Source organism: Cynocephalus volans, chromosome 2 (assembly GCF_027409185.1).
Source record: "Cynocephalus volans isolate mCynVol1 chromosome 2, mCynVol1.pri, whole genome shotgun sequence".
Taxonomy (NCBI): domain Eukaryota; kingdom Metazoa; phylum Chordata; class Mammalia; order Dermoptera; family Cynocephalidae; genus Cynocephalus; species Cynocephalus volans.
Window position 1 is genome coordinate 89,423,531 of NC_084461.1, and position 16,460 is coordinate 89,439,990.

The 16,460-nt window shown below is 36.3% G+C and overlaps 1 protein-coding gene across 12 annotated transcripts in view; it reads left to right on the forward strand.

The window, feature by feature from the left end:
- PAM (peptidylglycine alpha-amidating monooxygenase) overlaps positions 1–16,460 on the forward strand; it is a 282,338-nt gene that overhangs the window by 93,205 nt on the left and 172,673 nt on the right. The gene's annotated exons all lie outside the window — the stretch shown is intronic.

Sequence of the window (16,460 nt, forward strand, 5' to 3'; positions counted from 1 at the left end):
TGTTGTTGGTGTTTGCCCATTGTGTATAAAGTTGGTAGCTGTTGATGCACGGTCAGTGAATGTAAGCCACAGTTTATTTTTCTAGTAGTAATTGATTGATCAGTTTTTGGTCCAGGCACATGCTTTTGTTATATTCCTCTCATGATCCAGGGCTCACATTTTGAAGTACTTAGCGGTGGTTAGACTTGTAGTCATTGACCATGGAACACAATAAATTTAACTGGTTCATAGTATGTGCATATGCATGTTTTGAAGGCAGGGCATTGACAAGCAGAAGTGAAGGGGAGGGCAGAAGTAAGGATATACCAACTTAATTTCATTGTCATCAGGCACATAATAATTAGTCAGCCAGAGCTGGCCAACAACCAGATGATTATTATCAAGATTGACATATTAGTAGATTATTGTACTGACCATTTTGTTCCTAGTCTGTTGCTTATTTGTTTTGTTGAAGACTCTTTTTGTATACTTTGCATTGGTAGTGCATGAAAACCTTTTTATAAGGATTTTGGCAAAATACCAAAAAACCAGTTACACCTTGTTGAAGTGTTGTGATAACTGAAATAGTCAAGAAAACTAGGCCTAGTGATAACTAGCAGGAGGACTTTAAGACAGTAAAAATAGGGAGGCCATCATTACATTTTAGAGGCACTGTTGTTGAATACAAATGTGTGATGCCTTTACAAATCCTCAAATGCTCAGAGTTAGCACTGTAAGCTTTTGTGAAAATTAGTGCCATTTGAACAGTTTATCAGTGGTATAGGTGCTAAAGACATCTAGCACTGTTACCAATGAGAATTCTGTTAATGGTTCTATTTTCAGTAACTTAGTTTAGGAAACAGTTTTCTTTACCTTAAAATAGTTTCTGTTTTGGATAGAAGTTTTAATACCTTTATCAAATAAAAGCCATTAATATACACACTATTTTTCAGAAAACAAAGTATCGCCTTCAAAGTAGACATATGTAAATTAGCTTTTAATTAACAAGTCCTTTGTCGATTGTCTGTCCCTTCTGTTTTTATCAGCTATCATAACATATATTTGGATTTATGTTGATTTGTTTCTAACATTTTAAATGACTGGACAGATATCCAAGTTTGGCTTATTGTCATTTGACTAATAGAAGAGTTCCCTACCTTCTGGAAACAAAAATATTGTATGGAAAATGAATAAAGATGTGCAAAACAAATAGTGGCTTTTCTGTAATTCTGTAAAGTGGCATACTCCCTGACACCTGTGTTCCTTTTGGTATATATGAAGGCTCTGCTCTTGCCAAGGGTCAGAGGATGGATGTTAAGACTACTCATCCTTGAATATACGATGGTCTGGACTAAGTAGATCGAGGGAGAACTGAGGTGCACATACTGTGTGCTCATGGGGACTTCTCTTGTTATCTTGCTCAGTTTCAGTATTAGCCACTGACGAAGGGGGCCTTCAATGGCATTATTGCAAGGGGATGGAGATAGCTATGTCTGGTTTCCCTCATACATCAAAATATCACTTTGTCCCCTTATGGTTGGCTTTGAGCTTCTCATTCTCACCAACATTCAGAATAAGATACAGAATCCTAGATTAGTGCAAGTGGAATGGTTCTTCATTATACCCTTTTTGTAGACCGGTCTAGATGTGTTGACCCAAGAGAGTGAAGACCTGAGGAAGAAAGGTCAGAGAAGGAGAGACTCATGAGAATAATAGACTTTGGTCCCAAATGGCTCTGAGGAGATCTTGTTGGTATGGGGCTCATACCAGTAAGATGGATCATTATGCAATATATTTAAGATGATGGTCAGACGACTGCAAGACCCTGTTGCAGAGTGATCAGAACTTCTAGGCCATGGTTCTCAAAATTGATCTTAACCCCATCTACATCAGAAAATGCATATTCCAGGGTCTTATCTGAAGCTACTAAATATGAATAAGTAAATGGGATAGGCATTTTAAGCTCCCTGGGTGCAGTGGATTGGATTATGTCCCCCCAAAACTCACCCAAAAACTCATTGAAGCTTGAATTGTGTCCCCCAAGCTTTATGTTTTAGAAACTTAGCCACACTGTGATTGTTAAGAGGGTGGGAAGTCCTATTATGGTAATTGAAAGGTGGAGTCTTGAAGAGGTGATTGCATTGTAGGACCATGCAGTAGTGAATGGTTAATAAGGGTGGTCAGGGGTGTGGTTCTGAGGGCTTTAAAAAGAGAGTGAATAAGGAAGTTGTCCTCTTGCTCTTTCTGCATTCTGCCATTTTGCAATTTGATACCCTGCAATCACTGAAGTCACCACCAAAGAAAGCCTTCACCAGATGTGTTCCCTGAACTTTGGACTTCTTAGCCTCTGAAACTGTAAGCAATAAATTCTGTTTTCTTTATAAATCACTCAGTTCTCTGCATTTTGTTATAAGCAACAGAAACGGACTAATACACTGGGTGATTCTGGAATTTGAACGACGTTGTGTTAAGTGGTCTCAGGAATCAAACTCATTTAGATTTAGGAAGACGCAAAGGCGACCTGAATACCAAAGACTTTCTTCTGGAAACAGCTTCCTGGTTCTGCCTCTGTCCTAGCCCATCTAGACCTGAGCAGGTAGGATTCAGTGAGAACAATCTTAACCTGACAGCAAAGGTTCTCAACCTGAGGAACTTTGAAAATTACACATGCCTCGCCCTACCTCCAGAGGTTTTGACTGAGTAGGTCTTAGCTTAAGCATTGATACATTTTTTAAGCTTCCCAAATTCTATAGTCAGAGGATTCTTGGGCCAAGCAAGCTCATGATTTTCTTTATCTAGTCTTTAATTTTGCTTCAAAAACACGCTCCAAGAAATTTCCATGTTTCTAGTTTGCTTTTTGACCTTTCAGGAGTACATTGGATCCAACTCTTGCCTACTGTAAATAGAGCTGCAATAAACACTGGAGTATAGGTACCCCTTTGGCATGATGATTTCCATTCCTCTGGGTATATTCCCAGCAGTGGAATAGCTGGGTCATATGGTAGATCTATCTGTAATTGTTTGAGGAACTGCCATACCATTTTCCATAAAGGCTGCACCATTGGCAGTCCCACCATCAGTGTATGAGAGTTCCTCTTTCTCTGCAACCTCTCCAGCACTTATCATTCTCAGTCTTTTGGATATTAGCCATCCTGACTGGAGTGAGATGGTATCTCAAAGTGGTCTTGATTTGCACTTCCCGGATGCTGAGTGATGTTGAGCATTTTTTCATGTGTCGGCCATTCGTGTATCTTCCTTTGAGAAATGCCTATTCAGCACCTTTGCCCATTTTTTAATTGGGTTATTTCTTTGTTGTATGTCCATCATCAGATGAGTGGATAAGGTGTCGGGTCCGCCGCCGGCCGACCGGAACAGCCCTTGCCTCGTTATCAGTCTCTCCCTTGGTGGGCGAGCGAATTGCCCGGATTCCTCTTTCCCTCTGGTCCCCCTTGGGAGGAGACAGGGGAAGAGAGCCGTGAAGAGAGGTGAGCACAGCCGCCGGCCCCAACCAGCCCGTTAAAGGACACTCAGACGTGGTGGGGGTTCTGTCAAGCAGTTCCGTTTATTATCACACAAGCACTTGCTTTTAAAGGTAAATGGGGAAGGGAGGTTTTTACATTCTCCAATCACTGAGCATGCATCCTGTCTCAGTGCCTAGCTGTTGCAATCACACAGTGTTCACGAGCGCGGAAGCATGTATTTGGCCAATAAGGGCTAAGGCAAGGTTCCTGCAGACACTCCCACCCTACTTCCTCCCTGCGCCATCTTAGGCTGTCACGTTAATACGCCCTTGTGGGCCCATAATGGCGCTGCTTGTTATGTCACTTAAGGTGGCGTTAGTTTTTATGGCCCGACATCAGGAAACTGTGGTATATCTACACAATGGAATTCTACTCTGCTATAAAAAAGAATGAAATACTACCATTCACAACAACATGGATGGACTTAGAGAAGATTATATTAAGTGAAACAAGTCATACACAGAAAGAGAAATATCACGTGTTTTCACTTATATGTGGAAGCTAAAAATAAATAAATAAATATACACACAAACAAATAAAGGGGGGGGGGAGAAGACACAACAATCACAACTATTCCTTGAACTTTTTAAGACAAGTGAACAGATATGATGTAGGGCAGGGAAGGGAGAGAAGGAGGGGAGAAGAGGAACGGGTAAAGGGTCATGAAAATCAACTGTAATGTGTATTGAGAAGTTAAAATAAAAAAAAAAGAAAAAGATATGTGGTCTGGTAGGGGAAATAGACCAATAAACAAATAATTACAGTGTAATCAGTGCAAGACCTGAGGTGCCTCTGAAGTGCTGTGGAACTATAGAGGTTCCTAGAGGCCAGCTGTGCTGAAGATCAGGCTAAGCTTCCCAGAGAAGGTGACATGCGAATTATTCTTAAAGGATGAAGAGGACTTGCATCCAGAACAAACTGCAGACTCAGGGATCCAAAAGAACATGGGAAGTTCAGGAAATGACAAATAATTTTTTGTTGCACAAGGGATTCTGGAAAGTGGAGGTGGTCCTGTAACTAAAGGGAATGTGGAAAGATCCAGAAAGGTCTTTTATCGTGTTTGAGAAGAGGAAGATATGAGTTAAAAAATCAAGAAGTTTTTATCACCAGTAAAATGTTGATTTTTCTATCAAAAAAAAAAAAATAGGTTGGAGTAGCTCAGCAGGTGGACGTAGATCAGACTTTGATACTGCAAGATTGATATACTGAGAGTATATTGAACTTTTTGAAGCAGCTCCTCTCTTTCTGGTTGATCCTCATGGGAGAAATTTTTTTAAATAAAATATGCAGAGCCCTTTTGCTGTTATTGTCTTCCTTTGTCCCCCTAGAATCCCTATGAGCTAAAGAAGGCAAGAAAAAGTTTTGTTGTTCTCCTTCAAATGTTTGTAATTAGAGTGAGTGCTGGAAAATCCAGTGTCAAAGCAAACTTGGACGTGATACATAGACTTGAAATAGCTTGTTTTAAGAGCAAATTCAGGAATGTTTCTTGATCATCAGTGAATCCACAGTTATGGAACACTGAGTTCTTTTTCTATTACTAAATCTAAAGAACTTTGAATAATTTATCTCTTTACCTCCCCTCAATTAAGTTATAGTTTCATCAGAATACACTCTAATTGTATTCTAGGTAGTATAACAAGAAAATCTTGAACAAATAGCTAAAACACATACTTTAAATCTCTAAATATTTTTACAATTTCAATGGAATTAAATAAGAAATAAATTAGGAGGAAGTGTATGGTAAACTTTTTTTGCAAAAGATTAGATGCATTCTGCTTGTTTATGCCTCATTAATTGAAAGCATTTGTTTTATTTTGAGTATCCAGTTACACCCTTATAATTAGGTTGACAAAACTAAATAGAAACTAGCCTTTAACACTGAACGAGGCTATATATAAACCAAGGTCATAGAGTAGTGGAGTTTTAGCTAAAAAGCTGCCTTGGAATACCAACAACAAAAATAATTGCCACTTCATTTTACCACTGTCTAACTATTTATAGGTAAACATTTAGTTGTTTTCCTAAGAAAGAGAAGTATTGAGTGCATTATTTTAAGCTTTTATTGATTATTGAGAAATATTTCCTTATGCTTTCTGATTTCCTTTGATATGTGACATAAAGAAAAATGCCAAAATTTTAGCTGCTCAAGGTGCCATTCAGTTGAATTTTTTAAATTGTACTGCATCTAGTCATATTTTAGTCTTATAACTAGTATTTGGAATGCTTAAACACAGTGTCTTATGTAGAAATATTGAAGATGGTGCCATAAATTTCAGGGTGTGTAGTTTGAAAATGGTTATTACGTAATGTAAACATAATGGAAAATGAAAAACTACCCATTGTTTCCAAAATACGAACTACAGAAAGTAAGAGTCAGCGTGATCTTATTGGCTTGTCTGACTGGACAGTGTACAGACAAGCAAGCAGTGATTCTGATGGTGAGTGTCACCTGGACACCCATTAGAATACCGGGCAGGAAAGGGCCGCATTGCAGGAGCGGGTTCTGCCCTCCTTGAAAGAGGCCTTGGTGAAAGTCTATGAAGCACTGATCCCTCACTGCTCTTGACATAAATCCTCTGCCAATACACTGCCCTGTTCACCTCTTACCTGAATGCCTGACACAAGATCTAATGCAAGACTTAGCTTCTTCACAGAGCTTTTATAAATTGTCCCAACCCTCAGGCATCTCACCTTGTCTCAGTGTATTAATGCTTATTATTTTTGACACACAGCATTCAGCATATGCTCTCCTGAGTTGTTAGTTTTCTTTTTAATTGTGTAATTAATGGATGGTTCGGTGGTATCTTTCTTGTCTTTCATCCAGAAGGCTAATAAAATGCTTTTCTTGGAAAGACATTATGTTGGGTGTCGAAGAAGCACTGGACTGAGGAGACAGTAGATATTTTATCCCCACTTCTGCTCTGACCTTGGAGAAGGAACTTTGAGCAGAGCTTTTAACTTTGTTTCTTTCCTCAGCTGTGAAATGAAGGAATTGAACTAGATAATCTCCAGATAATCTATTTAAAAACTGCGTCTCTGTGACTTTGGCTTCAGTGTGAAAGATTGAGTACATGATTCTTCTTTAACTCCTAAATTCTTCTAGAAAGGATGGTGAAAAAAAAATTTAAAGTTATAAACATGCAAAGACAAATAGCAGAAGTTCCATGGAAAAATAGGAGAATAATACATATTTGAAAGTGGAAGAGAACTAATCACTCACTTAGTATAGCATAAGGTGTTTCAACTAAGTCCCCAGCAAGCGGCAAGACTAAAGAGAAGCAAGCCAATCTGCTCCAAAGACCACATGAAGGCTTAAGCGATGGTGGTATCAGTATCATGGAAAGTAGTGTTAAAAGAAAGACTTTAAACAAGTTAAACTTAGCAGAGTTTATATGAGCAAAGAATGACTCATGAGTAGGACAGCACTCACAACCAGAAGAGGTTCAGAGAGCTTTGCCAATACTGTGAACTTTTATAGGCCTGACACAGAAGCAAAGTAAAGAAATCAGCAGATTGGCTACAGCTAGGCATCTGCCTTTTGGGGGCATGGTGTGATCAGTTGATTGGCTGAAATCTAGCTGCTTGTGATTGGCTGAAACTTGGCTGTTTGTTATACTCTGAGTTAGGTTGCGGTTCATGTACTAAGTTTGGTTGTGGTTCCTTATGCAGGAACTCAAAGTATGGAGACAGCCTCAGGCTACTGGCCTGTGGGGATCCTATACGCGCTGGAAACCAGGGGATTAATTAAAAGTCTGTTCCAGCCTCCCCTCTCTGCCCTGCTTCCAGAACACTGGCAGCATATTTCATCTTTTCAGGAGATGGGCAGATTCTTCCCTGGAGAATTGAAAAGCCCCAGCGTAGAAAGGGGGAACTACATTTATTGACTTATGTGGGTCCCACAAAGTAAGGGCCAACTTGTTGCTCAGTCATCCTCCAGCACCAGACAGCTTGTTATTGTCATACTCTTAATTGTAAAGTCATGGCCAAGAATTGCCAGACTTTTTAGGGAGGAATCTGGCAAGAAAGAGAAAATTTTAAAGAGAGAGAGAGAAAGGAACCAGCCGAAACAAAATATGGAGGAATAGAAAGTAGAGCTGGAACTAGAAAATAGAAAGAAATAATAGGTAAAGTTGGAAATCTCTAAGAAAAAAGGATGAAAACAAAACAGAGACAATAGAAAGGAAATGGTAAGAAATTTTGATGATCATTTCAGGAGGTCCAATATCCAAATATAGGAGTTCTAAAGAAGAAAAAAGATAATTCGGGAAAAGAAATTATCAAACAGTACATAAGAATATTTATTAGTGTCAGTATTATAAGTATTCAAATTAAAATAACCTAAAAAGATGAATGAGAAGAGGCCCATATTAGGGCACATAAATAAAAGTTCAGAACAGGAGGACAATAGAAAATTTTAAGAGCTTTCAGAGAATGGAGAGAGAGAGAGAGAGATTAAGAGGTAGGGCAAATAAATTATGAAAAATCAGAATGGCAGCTAAATTCTCAACAACATGATTATAAGAAGATAAAGGAGCAATACTCTTAAAATTCTTGGAGAAAATGATTGTTGTCTATTCAGCCAAATACAATTAAGGGTGATTCTAAAATAAAGATGTTCCAGACATGGTTCAGGAACCATGCCCTAGTTCCTGAACTCTAATAAAAATAGAAAGGTATATAAGAAAGGTAACCATCATAGGACATTCCTTGGCTCAGTGGAGAACAATATTTATATAGCTGTAACAACTTAAATGTTGATTTAACTAAAAATTGTGATAGGAGTCTGTTGGAAAGCTCATGAAATGGGAAGGGGTGTGGGATATGAGATTTAAATCCTGTCTTCCAATATAAGAAGTCAGTAGATAATGAATAGAACTATGAATTGGTAAATCAGAATATCAACACATTTGGGAAAATGAAGGTAAATACTAGAGTAGTCTACTAAAAGAGTGGCAAAGTGTTTCATCTTAGGAGCAGGATTTGGGGTAGTTGGCAGAGCTATTTTCATTATAGGATTTTAGTGCTATTTGACTTTTAACTTTGTATATACTACTCTGATTTTAAAAAATCATTTTTAAATGTTTATTTCCTATTTCAATGCTTGATACATGTCCCCAACTTTGGTATGTATCATTTTTCTCAAATTTTGCTGTGAGATTCTGAAGAATGTGATGTATTTCTTTGTATTTCTTGTTCCCATTCATTCCCTTAACATTAACTATGTCAATGTATTATTGGGTGCTAGGGGCAGGGATATAACAGTCGGAATGGGCAGGATGAAGCTTTATGCTCACTGGACTAAAAAAAGAGAAAAGAGCTTTTTTTTGGAACAGGAGATGTATATAAGGCTTTAGCAAACATAATGCACAGGGCAGAAGTAGGCAGGGGTGAATGTATTAAAATTCACACTCTGTCTTATCTGTAACTGATATAAACTTCTTCATCAATCCCCATCCTGCTGGGTAGTTAGAAAATAATTAAATTTGCCCATTAGAGTTATCTTCTACTTTAACTTTTTCTTTTTCATGTAAATATTTGGGTAATTTCAAAATTCAAGTCCCTATAAGGGGATTGTTCCTTCACTTGCCCTCTACCTTCCTAAGGAGGTGTGTAGGTCCAGGCAACTGGAGCAGCCTCCCTCTGAGCTAGTGCATTGGCAGAGAGAAAGAGAGTGCTGAATTACACAATAGCTTTTAAAACTTCACCTCAGACACAACTCACTTCTGTTCCTCTTTCATTGGCTAAAGAAAGTCACAATGCCACTTGGTGGACAGTACTCTTGACTTCCCTGCCCAGGAGGCCTCATGCTACACAGCTGTGGGGAACTGAGCCATGTCTCCTTTACAGCACATACAATGCCCTATAAAAAAACAGACATTTAGGACATTTTGTTATAAAGAATGGAGAAAAAAAGAAATGTACAGTAGAAAGAAGAGCAGCAGTAGCCACTGACTACCATTAGGTCTCAGATTCAAATAAATTAATTTGGGGGCAAATATGAGGAGACAGGAAACTCAAATTAATAGGTTCCATTTGGGGAAAGCAAAAAGGTAAAATGATATACTGATTGGATCTACTGGAGCAGCAGGAACATGGGATTGGGAGAACCTAAAACTGACTGTGGGGAGGAGTCTGCTCAAAAGTCAGATGCACTCTCCAGTTAATTTAGAAAATACTATTTTATGAGCATAAAAGTGTGAATGCCTCCCCTTAGAATTTTTCCGTAATTTTATTAATGTTAACTTTCTCCTTAGGAGAAAAATTCAAATACAAAAGATATCAAGAATGTGAGTGAAAAGCTTAGGTTGTGTGCTTATGTGTTTTGATTATGTATTGGAACATGTTGCATAATTAAACTTAAATATTTTAATGATATCTCATTTGCCATATCCTTGGAGTATAGTTGTAACTCAATAAAGAATTTCCCCTCTAGTATGTTTTGTTTTTACATAACAAAGGCAACTGTAATGAACCTTTATCTCATTACAATGTAATACCAATAGTGATTTAAATATCAAAATGAAAGGGAAAATTTATCATAAGGTTTATTCTTTTAGGCAAATAATTTATACCGCTTAATCATTCATTTTTCTGATTTTAAAATTAGCATTTGGTTAAGAAAAAACTTACCGATAAAAGATGTTGACCTATTTGATAGCAAGTAAATTTTCAATACTTTTTGAAAAGATAGGGAGACAATTACAAAGTTTCAGGAAAGAGAAATAAATTAGGCCATCTTAAAATCTTAATTTGGCTAATTCAGAAACAATTAATAGTATTGTTTTAATATTAATTAATCGTATTAATAATAATAGTAATAGTATTAGTAATAACAATAAGCATTGTTTTAATATTAATACTATTTTATAGTTGTTTATCTTGAAATAACTCTGTGGCCTTGAGTTCAAGAAAATAATAGCACTTTAGTGCTATATTATTATTTATGGAAGAAGAAACTTGGCTTATTTTTTCTTAACCTTGAATTAATTGAGCAAAGTATATTTTCCCAGTACATTTGAATTAACTCTACTCATGTTTAATAATATCATTTTTTATATCTGCCCTTCATACCTTTTCTATTTAATCACAGATGAAGATATCATGAAATAAAATACAAATTCTACCATGTTAAAAGAATGGTAATCAGTACATTATTTCCCTAGATGTATACCCAGCATGGCTGATCTGGAAGCTGCCTTCCTGGGTGGTATCCATCCCTGAATCAATGATGTGGTCATCTGCACCAGACATTCTGATGGTGGAAATGACTGGCTGGTCAAGCACAGGCCATTAATTTTGATATAGACATTAATTTCCCTGAAAATCATATTAAGAGACAAAATGGTCAGCTTCTTTTAAGTACATTCTGATATAATACCTCAAGGCTAATTATGGGGCCCACAGATTATTTTATAGTTTTATTTGTCAACAGAATTTTAAAAGGCTTGACAATGACATTAATGCCTTTTTAAGTAACAATGAATATGATCATATGAAATCTACAAATTTTGTATCTTTATGAAGCATATTTAAAGGCATAAGGTCCTATTTTTTTTCTATTTGGTGTCTGTTTTTACTAAATATTTAGGAATATGCTATTTCAAAATAGATAAGTCTTTTGGTGGGATTGCTGGAAGTACATTGTTTACTTTATCAATAGAGTTTTTAGATTTTCAAAATCAGTTTCATCATAATCAAAGAAGTTTTTTTATGTGCATGATTTTGTCACTGAAAGACATGACATTATGATAATAGAAAGTCATGTGAATTATAATGGAAAGCAAATTCTAAAAAAAATAAAATTTGTGCAAGTATACAGACTTTTAAAATTTCATTTTAAAAGAACCTTCTTCCAGTAAGGAATCCTTCTGCTTAGGAATAAATGTTAAATTCAGTAGAATCAAGTAAACAGTAATATACTTGATTACTCACATAGTACTTAGTACGTACTTAGCACTTAGTACTCATATAGCACATTTCATCTTTTAAAATGCTTGTTAATAGTTCTCTAAGGAGATAGGCAAGTATTACTAGTACAAGTCTGTTTGTCTCATTGAAATCCCAAGCACCTAGTCGAGTCTACTGTTTTATACTTTATTTGTTCCAGGAATATTTAACTGCTTTTAGAATATAAATGCATGTTATTTACTTTCACTGCTGATTTCTTTGGGCAGTTGGTTCTGTAAGCCTGGCTCTGTATAGTTTCCTTAAGTCATGCAACACAAACTGGTACCTGTCAGTGCTGGTACCCAACAAATGTTTCCTAATGATCTTGACATAACATTGATAATTCCCTTGAGATATATAAATTGTTATTCCTGATTAGTGGAGTGCATTTTAAATGCTTTAGTTTAAGACTATAGTTATACTTTTGCTTGATAGTAGTTACTGTTTTTGCTTTTATTTATAGTGTTAGGAAAATTGTTTCAATTTGGGTTATTTAGCCCTGTTTTTTCCTGACTCTTGAATGATAATTATAAAGTGTCTACCCTCTGAAGATGTTCTAGTACTCTGAAATGTTGCTCAAAGATGAAATATAAATATGTTCATAAATGAACAGTATAAAATTAGAAAAACAAAGGAAAAATTTTGTTTTATCCATTGGTAAAACTGAACCTGAAACATTAATAACAATTTATCTCTATGGTACTTTACTCTTTTATGATATGCTCCGATTAATTTGTTTCTTACAGTAGCCCTTTGGTAGAGCATTTATCAATACCCCCTATTTAAACAGGGGGAGCCAAAGTGTACAGATATGAAGGAAATTCCTAAAATGGGATTTAGGATCACTATTTCTGACTTCCAGTGCAAGTTTACACACTCCATTGTATACCAGTGGTTTTCACTTGTTGGCACAGAATCCACTGGAGGAGGGAGAGGGGGAGATGGAGCCCAGAGCCACTGATAAGGGGCGAGCATCATGAGATGTGAAACAAGCACCATGTCTCACACTTATAATGTGTTCTGTTGGTTTTAAATATATGTGGTATAAAATACAAGTTCCTTTAAAAGCATTACTGAATCAGTAATAGTTCACTTAGCCTTTATGGATTTTCTTAATAAATACCAAAAGTACAGTCTCTATCATGTGTAGCCTGGCAGTTAATAGCTCTTGCCTTTGACGTCATCCAAACCTGAGTTTCAGTTCCTGCTCCACTGCTTCTGGAAACATGATATCAAGCAATTTCCTTAACCTCTCAGTGCCTCCTTTTCCTCATGTGTAAAATGGAGATAATACCAGATCATAGATCATAGATTGTTGTGAGAATTAAATAAAATTATATATGAAAAGTATTTAAAATGCTGCTTGACATATAGCAAATACTTAGTAATTGTTAAATATTATTTTAATTATTAACCATCATTATTATGATGTATAGATCCATGAAATGTCGTGATTTTAAGAAGGGATTTATACTTCAAATGCCTGTGGGTCTCTTTATTTTGGTTAAAATTGGAAAACACAGCTAGGCTATTTCACATTTTTCTATGACTTAAAAAGTCTACTTTTAGTTACAATATAACTCAAGGTTAGAGCATATAACTTCAGTAATAGAGAGAGAAGGCCAATAAAATCAACTGGGTGTGCTTGGGCTTTACTTCCTTGGAATTATGCTTCAGGAGCTGTACCCAGTGGGTCTCTCAGACCTGGAGGATCATAGGCCTCATCTTTTTTTCAACTCTCATTTTTAGTTCCAGGGTGTATTGCAAATCACTGTAGGAAACCTTGTAAAAATGATTAAAAACTGGGAAAGAGCAAGTCACCCACTGTAAGTACCTTGTTAAAATAAACCACTTCTTCCTAAGCTCAAGACAGCGAGAAACAGTTTAATGGCAATGAAATAAACTCACCACCTGTTTGTGCAGCAGCATCAAAGAGTTTTAACAAACATAAGAATGCTTTGATCATTTTCTGCCAGAAGAAAATTATGAAGCTCTTCACTGATAGTTCATGGGAGTTTGCGGACACTGATCAAAGAAAACTATTATTACTATAGACTAGAAATTAAAATATCTGCATATAAGCTACTTCACTGCATTGTACTTTCAATGGTGAATTGCATATTTAAAAATTCAAATACTAGTCTTATGATTAAGCTAAATTTTATTGTAGCTTCTATACCCTAAAATAAAATACATTAAAATATTTTTTAAGCAACTGTGTGTTCTTTTGTTAATGACTTTCAAATTATATAGTTGAGATGGATTGAGGGGGCAGTGTGCAGTGTATATTTTGTAGAATCCCTCTAGGTTACTGTAAACCCAATTGAGCAGAATTATATAAATGAAAGAATGTTTTGACATTCTTTCATGATCTTTAAGAAAATTTTTCATAGGTTTTTCAATTATATAATAGCATCATGTGATTATAGATTTCACTTAGAGTACTGTAATTATACAGCTGAGAGGCTTGAAGAAAAGGATAGCAAAACTATTATAATAGGAAGTTTATGGGCATTTTATGGTAAGGGTTTGAACATTTTAAATGGAAAACAAGAATCATTTGAAAATATGACTCTGCAATGGGAGAAAATGCTTCTGTGTGAGTAGCATAAGAAGCGAAAGATAACGTGTTGTTTTTGAGTTAAAATCTAGACATTTCCTGTAGATTTTTCTTTAAAGAAAAAGAATACTTACTTTGTGAACTTCATGTTCTGGATCTGAGCCAGTTTTCATGTGTCGTTAAGAGCTCGTGCCTCTGAAGTCATTGGAAGGCATTTAACAAAATATATATTAAAATTCTTCAGGAATAACTATGCCTAAGGATGTGGAATCATCAACAGAAAAAAGTCACGAACATTTCATTAAAAAATGTGTTCATTGATTGCAAGCAAAACAGAAGGCAGATTCCCTTCCTCAGACCACATCCTTCAAAGCTAAGTGCACTAGATATTTGCCCTTAAGTGTGGTACCTTTTCTCCCTGTATTCTATACCAACTTCCTCTTAAAAATGGAAGACAATATTAACACAAAGACTCACAAAGGAAGCATGAGAAAGCGATAACGCAAAAGGTCTTCGAATACCTAAATCAGTGGGTCATTTGATAATCCACACTTCATTGACAGAAACAAATCTGACATTGGAAATTTAGCCAGGTCTTTGGCATTAGTTTCAAACCAGTTCCTCAAAATTTCATGTAAGAGGAAAAAGCAAGTTTATCAGCTTCTGAAGTGTCATCTTATAGAGAAAGCCTGTAAGTCTAGGTTCTCATCACTGACTTGCTCCATGAGTTAGGGCAGAGATCACGAAGGGCTCTCCACCTTGCTAAATAGCTCTGCAAAACAAGGCTAAAGGTTTGTTACTCCACTCAACAAGAATGTTTAAAGGAGAAACAAGATGATAGCTGCAGAAATGTTTTGTGCTTTTCTTCTGAAACTAAATTCTATGTGATGTTCTGAGCTTATAAATAAATAACACACCTGGTGGGCAAATGAGCAGGATACAAAAGAGTTGTCTGCCTTTGACATCATCAGAAACGGCTAATGCTTTCCCGTGCAGTTCACTAGTCCCTTGAGAACTTGCCACTGCAGTCATTAGAATTAAAAGATGTGTGTTGTTTCAAACACAAGGATCTGTTTTATTTTACAGTAAAATATGCTAGCACTGAATTTAGATACATGTGTTAGAAAGTAACATTGGTATTAGTCAAAGCTGAGAAATTTAATTAAGGATTATGTCTCGTTATTTTCGCCATGGAAGTATTTACAGTACTGGGAGATTTGATGACTAATGAACATATTTAAAGGGCATCTGGTACTGATCATGGAAACCAAAAAATAAAATAAAGTTTGTTAACTGTTGGCAAGTTCTTATTGCAACAGTGTCAAATGCTTAATAGTACCTCTGAAATTTTTGGGCACGTATATTCTAACAGGTACCCAAGCAATTTTGACTTGCAAGAGAGGGATACTTCAAATTCACTGCAAGTTAGAAGAAATGAGTCCCAATTAATTTGCAAACCCTATACTACACATAGGGTGAAGTTCACATTCCTAATAAAAAAAGGGTGTACCTCGGTGATCACAACACAAGTGATTCTAAAGTATAAGCTAGTAATATTAATGAGAAAAGCTGGCTAGGTATTAAAAAAACAAGAAGCAAAAAACACATTAATAAACATAAACTGCACCTGAATGTTCAGTGGCAGTTAAAATGACTACTCTTGGCCTCAGGATCTGGGACTAGGTAGGGAGTGGTGGGGACTATGGCAATCTGCAGATTGCTGGCCATATCTAAAAATGGACACATTACTTGGCTCAGCAATTTGTTGCCATGTGGAAATGTGAGTTCAGTAATGCCAGATTTTACAGCTCTTCAAGAGACACTGGAAGTCTGGGTTTTATGTGGAATCTTTCATTTTGAAATGTTTACTCATTACTCAGATTCAGAGGAGGAGTTGGGAAAATCCTTTGCAAGCCAAACAAAATCTACTGTGTGATCAAATATGAACCACAAGCATAGAACTTTGTTTTCTTCAGGGTTAGCTAAAAGTAATGTTTGTGAGGTTGTAGAGGAAGTGTTAATGCCTCCTAGTGTATGAGAGGAGAAAAGACTAGGTTACGATATATAGTTGAGTAGTTATGGGCTTGAACTGTGGCATCAGATTGCCTCTGTTTATATCCTGGCTGTGTACCCTGGGCAAGTTATCAGTTCTCTATCCAGGTTTTCACTTCAGTAAAACTGGAATGACAATAGTACAAATTTCACAGAGTGCTGTGAGGATTCAGATGAGTTAATCTATATAAAGTGCTTAGCACAGTGCCTGGCACATAGAAATTGTTTAACAAACATTAGCTATTATTATTTTACAATAGAATGATATTCAGAAGATTTGCCTATTTGTTGTAATTGAAGAAAACATTGGAAATGGGAAGGGTCTGTGTTGGAAACACAAGTGGAGTATGGGTTAAGAACATAGATTATGGAGTCAGCAAGCCAAGATTGGAATACTTACT